Source organism: Mobula birostris, chromosome 7 (genome assembly GCF_030028105.1).
Source record: "Mobula birostris isolate sMobBir1 chromosome 7, sMobBir1.hap1, whole genome shotgun sequence".
Classification (NCBI taxonomy): domain Eukaryota; kingdom Metazoa; phylum Chordata; class Chondrichthyes; order Myliobatiformes; family Myliobatidae; genus Mobula; species Mobula birostris.
This window is the reverse complement of record NC_092376.1, coordinates 15,855,847-15,874,876: the sequence shown is the minus strand read 5'-3', so window position 1 is coordinate 15,874,876 and position 19,030 is coordinate 15,855,847. Positions and strand designations below refer to the sequence as shown.

General features: G+C 44.0%; 1 long non-coding RNA gene across 1 annotated transcript in view; it reads left to right on the top strand.

Annotated features, from left to right (window-relative positions):
• The window catches only part of LOC140200024 (uncharacterized), a 61,105-nt gene extending 43,844 nt beyond the window's left edge, over window positions 1–17,261 (top strand). Inside the window, exon 3 of the long non-coding RNA XR_011886547.1 lies at window positions 17,018–17,261. This is a non-coding gene — a long non-coding RNA (uncharacterized lncRNA). The remainder of the gene's footprint in view (window positions 1–17,017) is intronic.
• The last annotated feature ends 1,769 nt before the right edge of the window (window positions 17,262–19,030 follow it).

Genomic DNA, 19,030 nt, shown 5'->3' with positions numbered 1-19,030 from the left:
CTGAAGGTTGCCATGCGTTACCACAGAACATTGATAGGATCTGGACTGTGAAGTGGCAGGTGTATTTCAATCAAGTAGTGTGTGAACTGATACGGTTTAGATACAGTCAAATGTGAAGCAGGAGCCTTGTCACGGTAGTGAAGCAGTGTGAGGCAACAGAGGTACTTTGGTATCCAAGTCCATAGGTCCCTCAAAGTTGCTGCACAAGTTAATCCGGTGGTTAAGAAGATGCAAGTTGTGTTGACCTTCATTAGTCAGGGGAAGTGCCACAAGCTAATGCTGCAGTTCCATAATCCTCTTGTTGGGCCACACTTGGAATAAATATTGTGTTTAGTTCTGGTCGGCTCATTATTGGAATGATGTGACAAGCTTAGAGAGGGTGCAGAGGAAATTTACCAGACTGATGCCTGGATTAGGGAGCGTGTTTTATCGTCTATAGGATAGGTTGGCAATGAGAGGTAACATAATAGATATATACAAGGTGATAAGAGGCATAGATTAAGTGGATAGCCAGAGACTTTTTCCCAAGGTGGCAATGGCTAACACAAGAAAGTGTGATTTTAAGGTGATTGAAGGAACGTACGGGGGATATCAGAATTAGGCTTCTTACATATGGAGTGGTAAATGCATAGACTGCATTGTTCGGTATGGTGGTGGAGGCAGATACATTCAGGACATTTAAGAGACTCCTAAATAGGCACATGGATGAAAGAAAAATAGAGGGCTATGCGGGAGGAAGGGGCTAGGTTGATCTTACAGTAGGTTAAAGGATTGGTGGTGTACTATTCCATGTTCAGTGGTTGAGGGGCATAAACGTGAACTCACAATGTTTTTACCAGGATTCGGAAATCAACCTACAGATCATACCTTTCAGGTTATGGGGGAGAGATTTAATAGGAACCTGAAGGGCAACATTTTCATCCTGATGGTAGTCTGTACTGGAGGAAGTGGCTGAGGCAGGTACATTAACATCTAAAAGATACTTGGAGATGGTACATGGATCGGAAGGATTTTGAAGGCTACTTGTCAAATGCAGGCACATGGGACTAGCTTAGATGGGCATTTTTGTCGGCATTGTGAGTTGGGTGGAAGGATTTAATCTCACTAACTCCACAGGTATTGTCTTGCATGCTAAGTATAACTCCACTACTTTAGCTGAAGAATTCACATGAGAGAGCAGACTTGGTTTAACTATTCTACTCACTTTATACCTATGATTGATAAGTATAGCTCCAATGCTGTATCTTAGTTTGCTGACCACAGCACTGTCGTTGGCCGAATCAAAGGTGGTGACAGATCAGCATATAGGAGAGTGATTGACAATCTATTTGAATGGCAGCACAACAAGGTCAGCAAAACCAAAGAGCTACAGCACGAAGAAACTGAAGATCTCATTAGGGGATCAGAGGCGAAGAGGGTCAGTAACTCTAAGTTCCTTGGTGTCATCACATCAGACGATCTGTCCTGGAACCAGCACGTAAATGCCATCACAAAGAAGACATGGCAGTGCCTCTACTTAGAGGTTTGCATAGATTCAGTATATTGCCTAGAACTTTGACAAGCTTCTATAGATACATCGTGGTGCCAATCTTAACTGGTTGCTTCACAGCCTGCTACGGAAACACCAATGCCCAGGAAAGGAAAAGACTACAGAAAGTGTTGGATCCAGGACAAGTTATACAGTCGTAGAGTCATTAAAAGGTAAATCACAGGCAAAACCCTCCCCACCAGTGAGCATGTTAGAGTGAGCTTTGGGTAGATGATTTATTTACACTTAAATGACTTTGGCCACCAGTCTTCTGTTCTTTGACAAAGTACTGTGGATTGAGTTCACAACAATGCTGTCATGGTCCGGTCCGTGAAATCTGCATTCTGGTTCATGGTCCAGGCCACGTTCCTTATTCCAGGTTTTCCAGTTTTCCCCAGTTTCTGTTGAGGCAGCTGATTCTCATTTGGGCTGACTTTATAAATAGCTTCAGGATTCAGCCTTGGGCAGGGGCTGAGTTGGGTGAGTGGTTGAGTTGAGTTGAGTTGAGTTGGGTTGGGTTGGGTTGTGACGTGACGGGTTGTGACGTGACTGGAAAATGGCGGAGAGAGAGAACATCAAGGAAAGAGCCAAGCTGTTGAAGGAAGTTTTTGGCGAGAGTGGAAGTGAACTAGAGATGGAGGTTGGTGGGAAAGAGGAATGGAATGGAAAGAGGAAGAAAAGAAAGCAGAAGTACGGGATATGAAACTCTGAGGAATCAGCGGATGATCAAAGCAGGACAGCAAAACAATGGAAAGAAGATGAAATTAAAGCAATTATAAAACTAAGTGAAGATGGGGTGTCATTTGGTGATTGGAACCTGATTCGTTTGATGAAGATGCTCGACAAAATTCTAGGTGAGATTAAAGGAGCAAAGATTTTACGAAATGGATTGCTACTAGTGATTTGTTGGGATCGTTCTCAACAAAGTAAAGTGATAAGATTATGTAAAATAGATGGCAAAGAAGTACAATGCTCAATACCCAACAATAGAAAATGGACTAGAGGAGTTATTTCGGGGATATCAACAAAAGTTGCTATGGATCAGATTAAACAGAACATAAAAGGAGCAAAAATTATTGAGGCCAAATGTTTGAAAGTTACAAGAAACGGGAAAATGTGTGATAGTTTATCGGTAATGATTAACTTTGATGAAGAGAGATTGCCGACTAACGTTTACTTAGGGTATATGTGTCATGCGGTTAGAATATATATACCACCGCCTTTAAGATGCCATAAATGTCAGAAATTCGGGCACATTGCGGCGGTCTGCAGAGGAAAACAAAGATGTGGGAGATGTGCTGGAATACATGAATATGGGAAATGTGAAGCGGGAGCTAGGCTGAAATGCTGCAATTGTGGCAAGGAACACAGCACAGCTTATCAAGGGTGCATTTATAGCAAGAAGGCGGCTGAGATACAATATGTAAAAGTAACTCAAGGAATCAGTTATGCAGAGGCAGTGAAAGAAGTTGATAAAAAAAGGCTGTCAAGCAAACAAATACAGGAAATAATAAACTGGTGAATTGTGAGAGCTGTAATATGAAAAGTAAGGATACACTATTAATGAGTAGAAAGGAGTTTGTGCTTTTTATGGTGGATGCAATTAATTGTTCAGCTCAAACAAGCAAAAGAACTGAGAAAATTAAAATTATCGTCAAGTCTGCAGAAAAGTACCTTGGTATTAAAGGAATTAGGTGGGAAGAAGTCAAAGAAACGCTGAATGGAGGATCCAACAGTTCACAGGCAGCAGAGATGGAATCTTAATTGCAGTATATTTATCGCAAATGGTCAAGAATTTAAGAAATGTTTCAGAACTTAAGGAAAATCCTCAGATTTTATGGTTGAAGCCCAGGGTAAATGTGCAGAACTACAACAACAAATAGAAGCATCCGACAAGAACAACGATGAGTTGGAAAGAGATTGGAAAATGGAGGAAATTATTACAAGGATACAAAAAGAAAAAGAATTTGTTGCAAAGTGAATTATCTACATTCAGATTATAAAATGAAAACATGGAAGCAAATGAAGAAGAACTCCGAGGTCTCAGTAAACAACTGCAGGCTACGATCCAAGAAAAGGAAAACCTGAAAAAGCAGATAGACTTGGAAAAACAAGAAGTTTAAAAGTATAACGTGTGATAATTACTATTCTTTAACAAGATGATTTTAGTCTTACCAGTGATGTAGATGAAATCAATGTAATTGAGGTAATGCAACTACGCAAAAGCACGTGACAAAATTAGGGAAGAATAGCAGATTGCGGCATTATCTAATGAGTGCATTAAGCATTCACGAGGAATTGCAACTACAAAGTGATGCTAATGGAGAACTGCAGGCTGAACTAGATTGTCTAAAGTAGAGAACTCCTGGATATATTTGGTTGGAACACCCAGGGTCGCTCGGCTCACTGTCGTCTAGGGAAACAGCCCTCGGCCCCGCCAAACTAGGTAATTAGTTTGTGTGGATGCTGTGTGATGTACCCCACCCCGCCCAAATAACAGACAATACACCAGATACAATTAAATGATTTACAGTTTATAGATATTACTGGAACTATATGATTAATAGAGAATAAAATATAAAAGGAAAGTAAAAAGCACCACACTTATCAAAGTTCAAATTCCTCGTGCACAAACAGTTGGAGCTCAAGACCCTTCTTCTTCACCCTGTGACCCCTCGGACCACCTCGACCGGCTGCCTGGGACCAACAACGGTGGTCGACCAGACGCTCCACACGTGTCCGTCTCCGTCTCCTCTCCTCGCCAAACGCCCTCCTTGGGGTCCGACCCTGTTAGCGGACTCACGGCATCTGGTCCATCCTCTGTCTCTCTGTCCCACCTTCTGCCACCAAAGCCGCGCGCATACAATCTCTTACAGACACCCCACAGGCATAACAACTAACCCAATTGGTTCATTTGTCCTCTTATCAGTAGATAATCCAAAACAAACTACCAGTGCAAGAACTTTCTCAGCGTTTAACATAACAAAGAAGCATTCCCAAGTATAACATAACGAAGAAGCCATTTTAATTAGACTACACAGTAATATAAAAGGCGAAACCCCCTTACATTAAAAAAGCATTTCAAAATAGAGAAGTAATGGTAAGTGTATTTCTAGATATTGAAAGAGCATATGACTCACTATGGAAGGATGGCTTGTTAATTAAACTCTATGATGTGGGAATTAGTGGTAGAATGTTTAATTGGATCAAAGATTTCCTTAAGGAAAGGACAATTCAAGTAAGAATACGTGAAACAAGCTCCAAGTCAGTTAAAATAGGTAATGGTACCCCCTCAAGGAAGTGTCATTAGTCCAGTTCTTTTTAATGTCATGATAAGTGATATCTTTGATCAGGTAGGGACAAGATATAGCAAATCATTGTTTGCAGATGATGGTGTAATCTGGAAAAGAGGAAGAAACATCAAGTATATATTAAAGCCTTTTGTACCTGCCTTAAGATCAGTTGAAAACTGGGCTAATAAATGGGGTTTCAGGATTTCTGCTTCTAAGTCCAAATACATGATTTTTGGCTTTAGAAGAAAGATTCCTGATTGTGAATTGTGTCTATATAATTCTCCACTAGAAAGAGTCAAGGTATTCAAGTTTTCAGGTGTCTGGTTTGATGAAAGACTTACTTGGAGGGTTCATATAGATAAAACAATTGGAAAGTGTGAGAAAGTTTTAAATGTTATGAGAAGTATTGCTGGATGTGACTGGGGAGCAGGGCGGAAAACTATGTACTTAATATATCTAGCTATGATTAGATCAGTTATAGATTATGGTTGTATTGTTTATGGTTCCGCTGCTACGGCAGTGCTTGGAACCTGTGCAGTTCAAAGCACTTAGACTCTGTTGTGGAGCTTTTAGAACAACATCAGTCCTGGCATTATGTGTGGAGATGGGAGAAGTGCCTCTGCATTTAAGATGAGTTCAGTTGGGCCTGCAGTGTTGGGTAAAACTAAATGGATTCAATCACAGCTGTCCATCAAAGTGTCTTTTGCAGGAGAAGTCGGATACCCATTTTTAGATTTGGTTAATAACTGGGCTGTGAAATTGAAACTGACTGAGGAAGACAAAGTTGACCAAATTTGCTTGCCACCCGTCCCTTTTTGGCTCGTTCCAGAACCAGAAGTAGACCTATTCCTCCTTTTTCAGCTTAAAGGGAGCAGTGCAATTTCATCAGCATTGATCACAAATGAATATTTAAATAATAAATGGGGATCTTATCGGAAGATTTTTACTGTTGGCTCAGTGGACCCAGAGAGCAGTAGGGCAGGATTTGGGATGTATGTGTCTCAATTTGGAGTTAAGATTGGTCACCGGGTTTCAGATGGTGTTTCTGTCTTTGCAACAGAATTATTAGCAATCGTCTGGGTCTGATGGTGGGTAGTAGACTCTTGGTCATGTAGGGTTATCATCTGTTTGGATTCTGCTGCTGCCTTAGAGGCTATCAAAGGGAGTAAATCAAAAGCTCGTCCTGACATAGTTATTGAGATTCCCTTAGTGTTGTTTAGAGTAGGGAAGATGGGTTGTGCAGTTAGATTTTCATGGATACCAGGGCATGCTGGGGTGGAGGGAAATGAAATTGTGGATGGCATTGCAAAGTCTTCCTTACAGAGCAGGCAAGTAGAAATTAGAGTTCCCCTAGGCAGAGCAGAATTAAGAAGTAGGATTAAAAAATTTATAGAGAAGAAGTGGTAGGAGGATTGGAAAAATGAATTAAGGGGCAGGCATTATTTTTCTAGTCACCCACTAGTTAAAAAGGTCTTGGACTGTTATCTTTTAAGTCGTAGAGATATGGTGAAATTTACAAGACTTAGGTTGGGGCATTGTGGGCTAAACTATTATTTAAAGGTAATAGGAAAACATCCTACTGGATTATGTGACTGTGGTAGTCCAGAGACAGTCCGGGATGTTTTGCTGAGCTGTAATCGATACAAAATTGAAAGAAGCACCTTGTTCAAGAGGCTATCTGGCTTAAATTTATTTTGGTTTTCTATTAAATCTTTGTTTGGCCATCAAGAGAATCAACATCTGATTAAAGAGTTTGTTATTCAGTTTATATGTGAGACTAGGTTATGTTCGAGAATTTGAGTTCCTTGAAGTTCTATAATTAATTATACATCCTGCGGAGGGCTGTAATACGCCTAGATGCGTCTAAACAGCCGGAAATGGAAGAAGAAGAAGAAGCCTCGGGCTGCTGGATTGTTCCTGTCCATACCCCCTGTTTGAATCCCTTCCCTTCCCCTTCCTTCTGTCATCTCGCCTGAATCCTTGCCTCGCCTCGTCTGAAGCCTCGCCTCGCCTTGCCTCACCTCGCCTGTAACCCTCGCCTGCACTGCTGTCAAGTTCAATCGCTGGAGCAAGATGAGGAACTGTCTATCGTTGTTTTGAACCGTCTCTGTGTCCACGCCTCCGCTAGGCAAGTCCGGCCATCTGCCGCTGCCTTGTGTTGGGAACTGTCTCGTTGTATTCTGCATTCTGTATAATGAGTCCCGGCCCTACGTCCTGTATCCAAGGAGGGGTCCTGGCTCTGTGTTCCGTGTATGAGTCCTGGCCCTATGTCCTGTTTCCAAGGAGGGGTCCTGGCTCTGTGCTCCATGTCCCTGTCTCTCCCTTGACCAAGGCTCTGCGTTCCTGTCCCTCCATCGACCAAGTCAAGGCTTTGGGGTCTCGTCCAGTCCTAGCCATGATCCAAGAACCTTGTCCTGTCCAAGCCACGGCTTTGTGTTCTCGTATTGTCCTCATGTCTCGCCCAGCCCATGAGTACCTTGCCCAGCTCAGTGCTGGGGTTCCCTTGTCCTGTCCAGGAGTCTCACGTCCAGTCCTGTAGCCACGTCTTGACCTTGTCTAGTTCTGGAGTCTGAGCCCGAGTCAAGTCCCAGGTTCTGGGTCCTTGCCCAGTCTCTGGCTCGGAGTCCATACCCAAGCCTCGAAATACCCTAGCCTCGAAGAACCCAAGCCTCGTCATGTCTTTGCCTAGATCCGGGGTCCGAGCCTGAGTCAAGACCCAGGTTTTGGGTCCTTGTCCAGTCTCTGGCTCGGAGTCCAAGCCCAGGCTCCTAGTTCCAAGTTCCATGTCCTGGTTCCGCTATCCTAGTCAAGTCCTAGCCCAGGCCCTGAATCCTTGTCTCGTCCAGGGCATGTGTCATGTCCAGCATCCTTTCTTCCCCACTTTCCTTGCTTTCTTGACTAACCTAGTCCTGTTCCTTGTACTTCAGTGTCTGTGTCTTGCATTTGGGTCCTGCTCCCAGCGCCCCCCACACTATGACAAATGCATTTCCTAAAAGCTGTGAACCCAGTTAATTTGTAACGATGCTATTCCTAAAAGCTGTGAATACCAGAATACTAGCCCAGATGCTGCTGGTGCCTCTGGGATAGAAGTGTGAAGTTTACAGGTAGTTTCCAAGACAGCATTACCTATACTTTGTAAGTATGAATTGTCCTCTATGATAGCACGTAAAATACCAAATAAATGTATTGCGGATTTGGTTTGGAACAATGGATTCCTGAATACCAGTCCAGACACTGCTGGCGTCGCTGGGATGAGTGTAATCGAGAGGTGTGAAGTTTGTATGTAGTTTCAAAAGAAAACATTGTCTATACATTGCAGATATGGAATTGTCCTTTGTGTGTGTGTAGCAAATAAATATTGAGCCCCACGTTGGGCAGCAGACCTTTCCACCAAAAGCGTCTCTGTCCGAATGATGCCTGCTGAACCTTGTTTTGTCGAATAAAGAAGCTGCCTTGTATCTACCAGTAACTCTCTCTCTCCCCAGTGATTTCATTCATGCCACATCAAGCACATCAATGAGGAGCACTGCCATAAGAAAGCAGCATCCATCAACAAGGACCCCCAACATCCAGGCCGTGCTTTCTTCTCGCTATGTCCATCAGGAAGGAGGCACAGGAGCCTCAGTTTCAGGAGCAGTTATTAGCCTTGACCACAGGGATACTGAACCAGATGAATAACTTCACTCACCTCAACTCTGAATTGATTCCACAGCCTAAAGACTCAAATTTCAAAGTTCAAAGTAAATGTTATTGTCAAAGTCCATATTTGCCACCATATACAACCCTGGGTTTCAGCTTCTTGTGGGCATACTCAATAAATCTGTAGAATAGTAGCTGTAACAGGATCAATGTAAGATCAACCAGAGTGCAGAAGACAACAAACTGTGCAAATGTAAATAGCAATAAATAACAAGAATTTGAAATAATGAGATAATGAGTGCACAAGTGGAACAGGTCAAAAGCTTTAAGTTCCTTGGGGTCAATATCACAAATGACCTGACTTCGTCCAACCAAGCAGACTTCACTGCCAAGAAGGGCCACCAGCGCCTTTACTTTCTGAGAAAACTAAAGAAATTTGGCCTGTCCCCTAAAACCCTCACTAATTGTTATAGATGCACCGTAGAAAGCATTCTTCTAGGGTGCATCACAACCTGGTATGGAAGTTGTCCTGTCCAAGACCGAAAGAAGCTGCAGAAGATCGTGAACACGGCGCAGCACATCACACAAACCAATCTTCCGTCCGTGGACTCACTATACACCGCACGCTGTCGGAGCAGTGCTGCCAGGATAATCAAGGACACAACCCACCCAGCCAACACACTTTTCGTCCCTCTTCCCTCGGGGAGAAGGCTCAGGAGCTTGAAGACTCGTACGGCCAGATTTGGGAACAGCTTCTTTCCAACTGTGATAAGACTGCTGAACGGATCCTGACCCGGATCTGGGCCGTACCCTCCAAATATCCGGACCTGCATCTCGGTTCTTTTGCACTACCTTACTTTCCATTTTTCTATTTTCTATTTGTGATTTATAATTTAAATCTTTAATATTTACTAATTTTTTACTATTTTTAATATTTTTAATATTTAATATTTGTAATCCAGGGAGTGGGAAGTACAGAATCAAATATCGCTGTGATGATTGTACGTTCTAGTACCAATTGTTTGGCAACAATAAAGTACAAAGAGTCCATGAAACTGAGATCATTGCTTGTGGCAACACAAACAAGATGCTGGAGGAACTCAGCAGGCCAGGCAGTATCTATGGAAAAGAGTATAGTCGACATTTCGGGCCGAGACCCTTCAGCAGGATCCACTACTTTATGTACGACTTTCTGTTCAAAGGCATTGGTGTTTCCATACAAGGCAGTGATCAGCCAGTTGATACACTCTCCACTACACATCTGTAAAAGTTTTTGGGTGTCATGTCGAATCTCCACAAACTCCTGAGGCAGAAGAAGCACTGCTGGTGCTTTCTTTGCAATAGCACTTAAATACTGGCTCCAGGACAAGTCATAGAGTCGTAGAGCCATTAAAAAGTACAGCACAGAAACAGGCCCTTCAGCCCATCTAGTCCATGCTGAACCATTTAAACTGCCTATTCCCATTCCACTGATACAATAAAACCCAGGTATTTAAAGTTGCTAAGCCTCTCGACCTCTGATCCTCCAATAAGGACTGGCTCATAGACCTCTGGTTTCCCTCTCCTGAAATCCACAATCATTTCCTTGGTCCTACTGACACTGAGTGAAGGGTTATTGTCATGACACCACTCAGCAAGATCTTCAATCTCCCTCCTGGATGCTGATTCACCACCACCATTGATTCTGCCCACGTTATCAGAAAACTTGAATACGGCATTGGAGCTGTGCTGAGCCACACAAGTGTAAAGCAAGTACAGCAGGAATCTAAGGACACTGCCTTTTGGTGAACCTGTGCTGATAGAGATCATGGAGGAGATGTTATTGCCAATCTGAACTGACTGGGGGCTACAAGTGAGGAAATCCAGGATCCAATTGCACTAGGAGATATTAAGGCCAAGGTCTTGGAGCTTATTGATTAGTTTTGAGAGAACGACAGTATCTGCAGTTGATCTACAGTTGTTAAAGACCATTTTGATGAATACACCTTTGCTTGGCATCTGCTGTGGACCTGTTATTCCGGTAAGCAGACTGGAGCGGATCCAAGTTGCCTCTCAAGCAGAAGCTGATATGTTTCATCATCAACCTCTCAAAACACTTCATCGCTGTGGATGTAAGTGCAACAGGGTGATAGTCACTGTGGCAGGTCACCACGCTCTTCTTCTTGAAGCAGGTGGGTGCCACACACTGCCAAAGTGAGAAGTTAAAGATCTCAGTGAGCACACCAACCAGTTGGTCAGCACAGGTCTTCACTACGCAGACAGGTACCCTGTCTGGTCCGAATGCTTTCTGCGGATTCACCCTCCTGTGGGAAGTCCACGTGTCAGTTTTAGAGACTGAGATCATAGCATTATCAGAGGATGTGGAAGTTCGCAATGGTTCCTCCATGTCCTGACTGTCAAAGCAAGCATAGAAGGCACTGAGTTAATTTGGAAGCAAAACCCTGCTGTCTCCCATGTTGCTTGATTTAACTTTCTAAGCGGTGACAGCATTCAAGTCCTGCCATATCCATTGAGCTTCCTTCATTGATTCAAGCTTGGTCCAGAATTTTGACTTCGCCCGTGAGATGGCTTTCTGGAGATCATACTTGCACCTCTGTAGCTTTCTTGGACTTCAGACTTGAATGTCCCTGATTTGGCCTTCAGCAGATTTCGGATCTCATGGTTCATCCAGGACCCCTGCGTGGAAGAGACTCTGAATGATTTAGTATACACTCGTCTATAGCTGTTTTAATAAAGTCTGTTGCAATTGTGGTACACTGACTCAAAGTAATCCCATAATCACTCTTCTGCCTCCCACAAACCCCTCTTTGCTGTCCTAATGTCTGCAGCTTTGCTTTTTACCGTCTACCTATATGTAGGTAGGAAAAGGCAGCCAAGTGATCTGATTACCAATATGTGGCCTGGGCAAGGAACGGTCGGCATTCCTTATCCTAGTATAACAGTGGTCTAGTGTGTTGGGACCTGTGATGCTTCAGGTTACATGCTGCTGATAATTGGGCTTTCAGGGACTCTACAACTCATGTTCTCAGTGTTACTTTTATTTATTGGCACAATTTGTACATTGGAACATCTGCTTATACGAAGTTCTTCATAAATATTTTCCTGTAAAGGCCTGCAAGTAAATGAATCTCAGGGTAGTATATGGTGACACGTTTGATAATAAATTTACTTTCTTTCACTGCCCATCTGAAAGAAAAGGGTGCTCACGGTGAAAAATTGGGTATAGCTTTGTGGTTAAGATGTCAGTGCAGGATCTGAATAGGCAATCTCTCACTGAAAAAACAGGGCCACACAGGGCCTCACTGAGAAACAGCAGAGGTGTGGCACTTAACTCAGTGCCAACATCAAAGAAGCCAGCAAGCAGGCCTAAAACCCTCCCACTGTGCCTCTTTTGCCAACGATTCCATGATGTGCAAATATGCCTTCCAGCTATCAGACCCTGTCACATGATGCCTCGTGCAGCTGTCTTGGTTTTGTGCTGTGATTCATATCCAGGAGACTTGTAAAATATATATCTGGGATCCAGCTGCCAGTAATCATGCAACAGCCTCAACATTTAAAACAGATGATCTCTCTTTTGTTTGTCTCACTTTAATTAATAAAATTACCACTTCTCTACCTCCTGCTTTTCCCTGCCCCACCCATTCTTACTGGGATCCATTCATTACCTGACAGATTAGTTTAAGAACTCATTCACCGCCTGCCAAGCACTATGAATCAAAATAAATCAGCCTCTTTGAGTTAGCTTTTGCAGAAAGCTCGACGTTATAACAGAATCAAAGTTCAAAGATCAATCAAAGTAACTATAGTGCTGTCCAAAAGACCTTAGGTGCATATAAATAGCTAGGGTGCCTAAGACTTTTGCATAGTACTGCACTTGTCAATGTGGAGCAGAGAGAGATTTTGTAAATCTGATGGGAGCAAAGGATGTTGGGAATGGTGAGGGTGGAGCGCCGCGGGAGGGGTGTGGGTGCAGACACACCCAGTCCTGAGACACCAGACAAGGTAATCTGATTCCAAACAATTGGTTTATTGATCATTATAGAGTGTCCCTCTGGCTCAAATGAGGCGTTGGCTCTGGGTAAGCTTCTGTTAGGGCTCCACTTTCTTCTCTTACTGTACCTAGTTCAGTAAATGGCTGTTGTGTGTTCTTCGTGCCGGATATTGGAGACCCAGAGACTCCCAGGGAACTACATCTGCGTGAAGTGCATCCAGCTAACTGCCCACTAACCCCCAATCTTGCTGTCATCCGCAAATATGCTGATTCAGTTAACCACATTATCGTCCAGATCATTGACAGAGAAGACAAACAATGGACCCAGCCCCGATCCCTGCGGCACTCTGCTAGTCACAAGCCTCTAGTCTATAATAGACGATAGACAATAGGTGCAGGAGTAGGCTATTCAGCCCTTCGAGCCAGCACTGCCATTCACTGTGATCATGGCTGATCATCCACAATCAGTACCTTTTTCCTGCCTTCTCCCCATATCCCCTGACTCCGCCATCTTTAAGAGCCCTATCTAAATCTTTCTTGAAAGAATTCAGAGAATTGGCCTCCACTGCCTTCTGAGGCAGAGCGTTCCACAGAACCACAACCCTCTATGTGAAAAAGTTTTTCCTCAACTCCATTCTAAATGGTCTACCCCTTATTCTTAAAATGTGGCCTCAGGTTCTGGACTCCCCCAAAATCAGGAACATGTTTCCTGCCTCTAGGGTGTCCAATCCCTTAATAATCTTATATGTTTCAATCAGATCCCCTCTCACCCTTTTAAATTCCAGTGTATACAAGCCCAGTCGCTCCAACCTTTCACCATATGACAGTCCCGCTATCCCGGGAATTAACCTCGTGAACCTACACTGCACTCCCTCAATAGCTAGAATGTCCTTCCTCAAATTTGGAGACCAAAACTGTACACAATACTCCAGGTATTGTCTCACCAGGGCCCTGTACAACTGCAGAAGGATCTCTTTGCTCCTATACTCAACTCCCCTTGTTATGAAGGCCAACATGCCATTAGCTTTCTTCACTGCCTGCTGTACCTCCATGCTTACTTTCAGGACACCTAGATCCCATTGTACTTCCCCTTTTCCTAACTTGACACCATTCAGACAGTAATTTGCCTTCATGTTCTTGCCACCAAAGTGGATAAACTCACATTTATCCACATTAAACTGTATCTGCCCTCTCGCCCAACCTGTCCAAGTCACCCTGCATTCTCATTAACATTCTCCTCACATTTCACACTGCCACCCAGCTTTGTGTCATCTGCAAATTTGCTTTTAATCCCTTCATCTAAATCATTAATGTATATTGTAAATAGCTGCCGTCCCAGCACCGAGCCTTGCGGTACCCCACTAGTCACTGCCTGCCATTCTGAAAAGGACCTATTAATCTCTACACTTTGTTTCCTGTCTGCCAACCAATTTTCTATCCATGTCAGTACCCTACCCCCAATACCATTTGCTCTAATTTTGCCCACTAACCTCCAATGTGGGACCTTATCAAAGGCTTTCTGAAAGTCCAGGTACACTACATCCACTGGCTTTCCCATGTCCATTTTCATAGTTACATTCTCAAAAAATTCCAGAAGATTAGTGAAGCATGACTTCCCCTTTGTAAATCCATGCTGACTCGGACCTATCCTGCCACTGCTATCCAAATATGCCGCTATTTCATTTTTATAATTGATTCCAGCATCTTCCCCACCACTGATGTCAGACTAACTGGTCTATAATTGCCTGTTTTCTCTCTCCCTCCTTTCTTAAAAAGTGGGGTAACATTAGCTACCCTCCAATCCGCAGGAACTGATCCTGAATCTATAGAACAATGCAAAATGATTACCAATGCATCCATGATTTCTAGAGCCACCTCTTTAAGTACCCTGCGATGCAGACCATTAGGCCCTGAGGATTTATCAGCCTTTAGTCCCATCAGTTTACCCTACACCATTTTGTGCCTGATGCGAACTTCCCTCAGTTCCTCCATTACCCTAGGTCCTCTGGCCACTATTACATCTGAGAGATTGTTTGTGTCTTCCCTAGTGAAGACAGATCCAAAGTACCTGTTCGGCTCGTCTGTCATTTCCTTGTTCCCCATAATAATTTCACTCGTTTCTGTCTTCAAGGGCCCAACTTTGGTCTTAACTAATTTTTTCCTCTTCACATACCTAAGGAAGCTTTTACGATCCCCCTTTATATTCTTGGCTAGCTTACCTTCGTACCTCATCTTTCCCCCCCACCGTATTGCCTTTTTAGTTATCTTCTGTTGCTCCTTAAAATTCTCCCAATCCTCTGGCTTCCCGCTCATCCTTACTATGTTATACTTCCTCTCTTTTATTTTTATACTGTCCTTGACTTCCCTTGTCATTACCGGTCTTCCCTTACTCCCCTTAGAATCTTTCTTCCTCTTTGGAATGAACTGATCCTGCATCTTCTGTATTATTCCCAGAAATATCTGCCATTGTTGTTCCACTGTCATCCCTGCTAGGGTATCTTTCCAGTCAACTTTGGCCAGCTCCTCCCTCATGGCTCCATAGTCCCCTTTGTTCAACTGTAATACTGACACTTCCGAGTTTCCCTTCTCCCTCTCAAATTGTAGATTAAAACTTATCATATTATGGTCACTACCTCCTAATGACTCCTTTACCTCGAGTTCCCTTATCAAATCTGGCTCATTACACAACACTAAATCTAGAATTGCCTTCTCCCTGGTAGGCTCCAGTACAAGCTGCTCTAAGAATCCATCTCAGAGGCACTCCACAAACTCCCTTTCTTGGGGTCCAGTACCAACCTGATTTTCCCAGTCTACCTGCATGTTGAAATCCCCCATAACAACCATAGAATTATCTTTGCGACATGCCAATTTTAACTCTTGATTCAACTTGCACCCTATATCAAGGCTACTATTTGGGGGCCTGTAGATAACTCCCATCAGGGTCTTTTTGCCCTTACAGTTTCTCAGTTCTATCCATACTGACTCCACATCTCCTGATTCTATGTCCCCCCTCGCAAGGGACTGAATTTCATTCCTCACCAACAGAGCCACCCCACTCCCTCTGCCAACCTGTCTGTCCTTTCAATAGGATGTATACCCTGAATATTCATTTCCCAGCCCTGGTCCTCTTGCAGCCATGTCTCTGTTATTCCCACAACATCATACTTGCCAATTTCCAACTGAGCCTCAAGCTCATCCACTTTATTTCCGTGCATTCATATGTAATACTTTTAATTCATTACTCCCCTCACCTTTCACATCAATTCCTTTTTCACTTGGCCATACTCTCCGATCCCTTCCTGAGCTTTCTGCCCCTTTAATTCTGTTGTCTTTCTTAACTTTTCTTATTCTCCCTTTCCCTTTAACTCCATTCTTATATTTCCAGTTCATCCCCTCCCCCGCACTACTTAGTTTAAACACACCTGTGTAGCAGTGGCAAACCTGCCTGCCAGAACGCTGGTCTCCCGTCTGTTAAGGTGCAACCCGTCCCTTCTGTACAATTCATCCTTACCCCAAAGCAGATCCCAGTGCTCCAAGAATCTAAATTCCTGCTTCCCGCACCAGCTCCTTAGCCACACATTCAGATCCCCTATTTCCCTGTTCCTGCCCTCACCAGCACAAGGAACTGGAAGCAAACCAGAGATAACCACCTTGGAGGTCCTGCTTTTCAGCCTTCTTCCGAGTCCTCTGAAGTCACACTGAAAAATGTCTTTCCTCTTCTTCCCGACGTTGTTTGTGCCAACATGCACCACTCCTTCCGGCTGATCACCTTCTCCCTTGAGGATTCTCTGCAATCGGTCTGTGACGTCCTGGATCCTGGCACCAGGGAGGCAACACACCATCCTTAAATTCCTCCTGTTGCCGCAGAAACCCCTATCTGTGCCTCTCACTATGGAGTCCCCACTACCACGGCTCTGCCTGACCTCTGTCTCCTTGGCTTTGTTTCAGCGCCAATATTTGACTCACAGACCTGTCCGCCTCTCAGACTGGCACTGTCTTCTGTCCCAACAGCTTCCAAGAGGGTGAACCTGTTTTCAAGAGGCACATCCCCCAGGGTCTCCTGTACTCCAAGCATCTATCCCTTCCTCATCTGCACCCCCCTTCTCTCTTCCGGTGTCTTCGGTGCAACGATCTCACTGCAGGTCCTGTCCAGAAAAATCTCTGTTTCCTGGATGAACCTGAGGTCATCCAATTGCCTCTCCAGTGCCTCAACACGGTCCTTCAGGAGCTGAACCTGGACACACGTTCCACATTTGTAGCAGCCAGAGGCACCGTCAACATCCCTGACCTCCCACATCATGCAAGCAGCACACTGAATCAGTTGACCTGTCATTTCTTCACCACCTCTCACCCTCTCCAACTGTGGCGTAGTCTCTTCCCTCAGCCTCCTCGCCGAAGACTCTCGAGACAAAGACTCGCACTTTTCTCACAAGGCACTTCCCTCGACAAGGCCGCTCCCCGACAGGCCACTCCCCTAGAGCAAACCTTGATTATATTGGCTGATATTTGACTAACGCGTTTCACTTGTCACACCTCGGCCGACCTCGAACGTTTGTGTTGCAGGCTGGTCTCAACTGGGTTTTAAATCAACCACTACTACTACTACTACTACAATCTACTACCACTCTCTGACTTCTCCCACAAAGACAACGTCTAATCAAATTTACTACCTTATCATGAATGCCGAGTGACTGAACCTTCTTAAGCAACCTCCCGTGGGACCTTGTCAAATGCCTTGCTGAAGTCCATGTAGACAACATCCACCAGCTGCTGGGTCCCGCTACAAGCTTCGATCGTTTTCCTCATTATCCACTACACTCCCAATCATGATATCATCTGCAAACTTGCTGATCCAGTTAACTGCATTATCATCCAGATATTTAATATAGATGACAAACAACAAAGTACCTAGCACTAATCCCTGCAGCACACCTCTGGTCACAGTGGTTCAGGAGTCCCCAGGAGTCTTAACTAGACTGAACTCCTGCCTCAGCAAGGACCTGGACCCATTGCAATTTGCATACCGCCACAATAGGTCAACGGCAGACACAATCTCCATGGCTCTCCACACGGCTTTAGACCACCTAGACAAGAGCATTCTGACAGCATTATACCAGCATTCATTACTGTCTGGTATGGAGGGGCTACTGCACAGAACCGAAAGAAGCTGCAGAAGGATGCTGTTCATCGACTATAGCTCAGCATTTAATACCATCATTCCCACAATCCTGATTGAGAAGTTGCAGAACCTGGGCCTCTGTACCTCCCTCTGTAATTGGAGCCTGGACTTCCCAACCGGAAGACCACAGTCGGTGTGGATTGGTGATAACATATTCTCCTTGCTGACGATCAATACTGGCGCACCTCAGGGATGTGTGCTCAGCCCACTGCTCTACTCTCTGTGTATACACATGACTGTGTGGCTAGGCATAGCTCAAACACCACCTACGTTTGCTGACAATACAACTATTGTTGGTGGAATCTCAGGTGATGACGAGAGGGCGTACAGGAGTGAGATATGCCAACTAGTGGAATGGTGCCACAGCAACAACCTGGTACTCAATATCAGTAAGACAAAAGAGCTGATTGTGGACTTCAGGAAGGGTAAGACGAAGGAACACATACCAATCCTCATAGAGGGATCGGAAGTGGAGAGAGTGAGCAGCTTCAAGTTCCTGAGTGTCAAGATCTCTGAGGAACTAACCTATTCCCAACATATTGATGTAGTTATAAAGAAGGCAAGACAGCGTCTATACTTTATTAGCAGTTTGAAGTGATTTGGCATGTCAACAAATACGCTCAAATACTTCTATAGTTGCACCATGAAGAGCACTCTGACAGCATTGTACCAGCATTCATCGCTGTCTGGTATGGAGGGGCTACTGCACAGGACCGAAAGAAGCTGCAGAAAGTTGTAAATCTAGTCAGCTCCATCTTGGGCACTGGCCTACAAAGTACCCAGGATATCTTTAGGAAGCGGTGTCTCAGAAAGGCAGCATCCATTATTAAAGACCTCTAGCACCCAGGGCATGCACTTTTCTCACTGTTACCATCAGGTAGGAGATACAGAAGCCTGAAGGCACACACTCAGCGATTCAGGAACAGCTTCTTCCCCTCTGCCATCCGATTCCTAAATGGACTTTGAAGCTTTGGACACTACCTCACTTTTTTAATATACAGTATTTCTGTTTTTGCACATTTTTAAATAATCTTTTCAATATACATAATTGATTTACTTGTTTATTTATTAGGTTTTATTTTATTTATTATTATGTTCTCTCTCTGCTAGATTATGTATTGCATTCAACTGCTGCTGCTGAGTTAACAAGTTTCACGTCACATGCCGGTGGTAATAAACCTGATTCTGATTGTCTTGGCCAATATTCACCTATTGATTCTTAAAATCTGATCATTATCTCATTGCTGCTTATGGAGACACACTCTGTATGCAGATGGAAAGTTCTATCTAAGTTTAAAATTAGAAGTAATTTTACTATCACATATGTTACTATATACTGTGACGAGAGGCCTAGGTGAGGATGGTAATGACCCAATTGCTGGAGTATTCGAGACTAG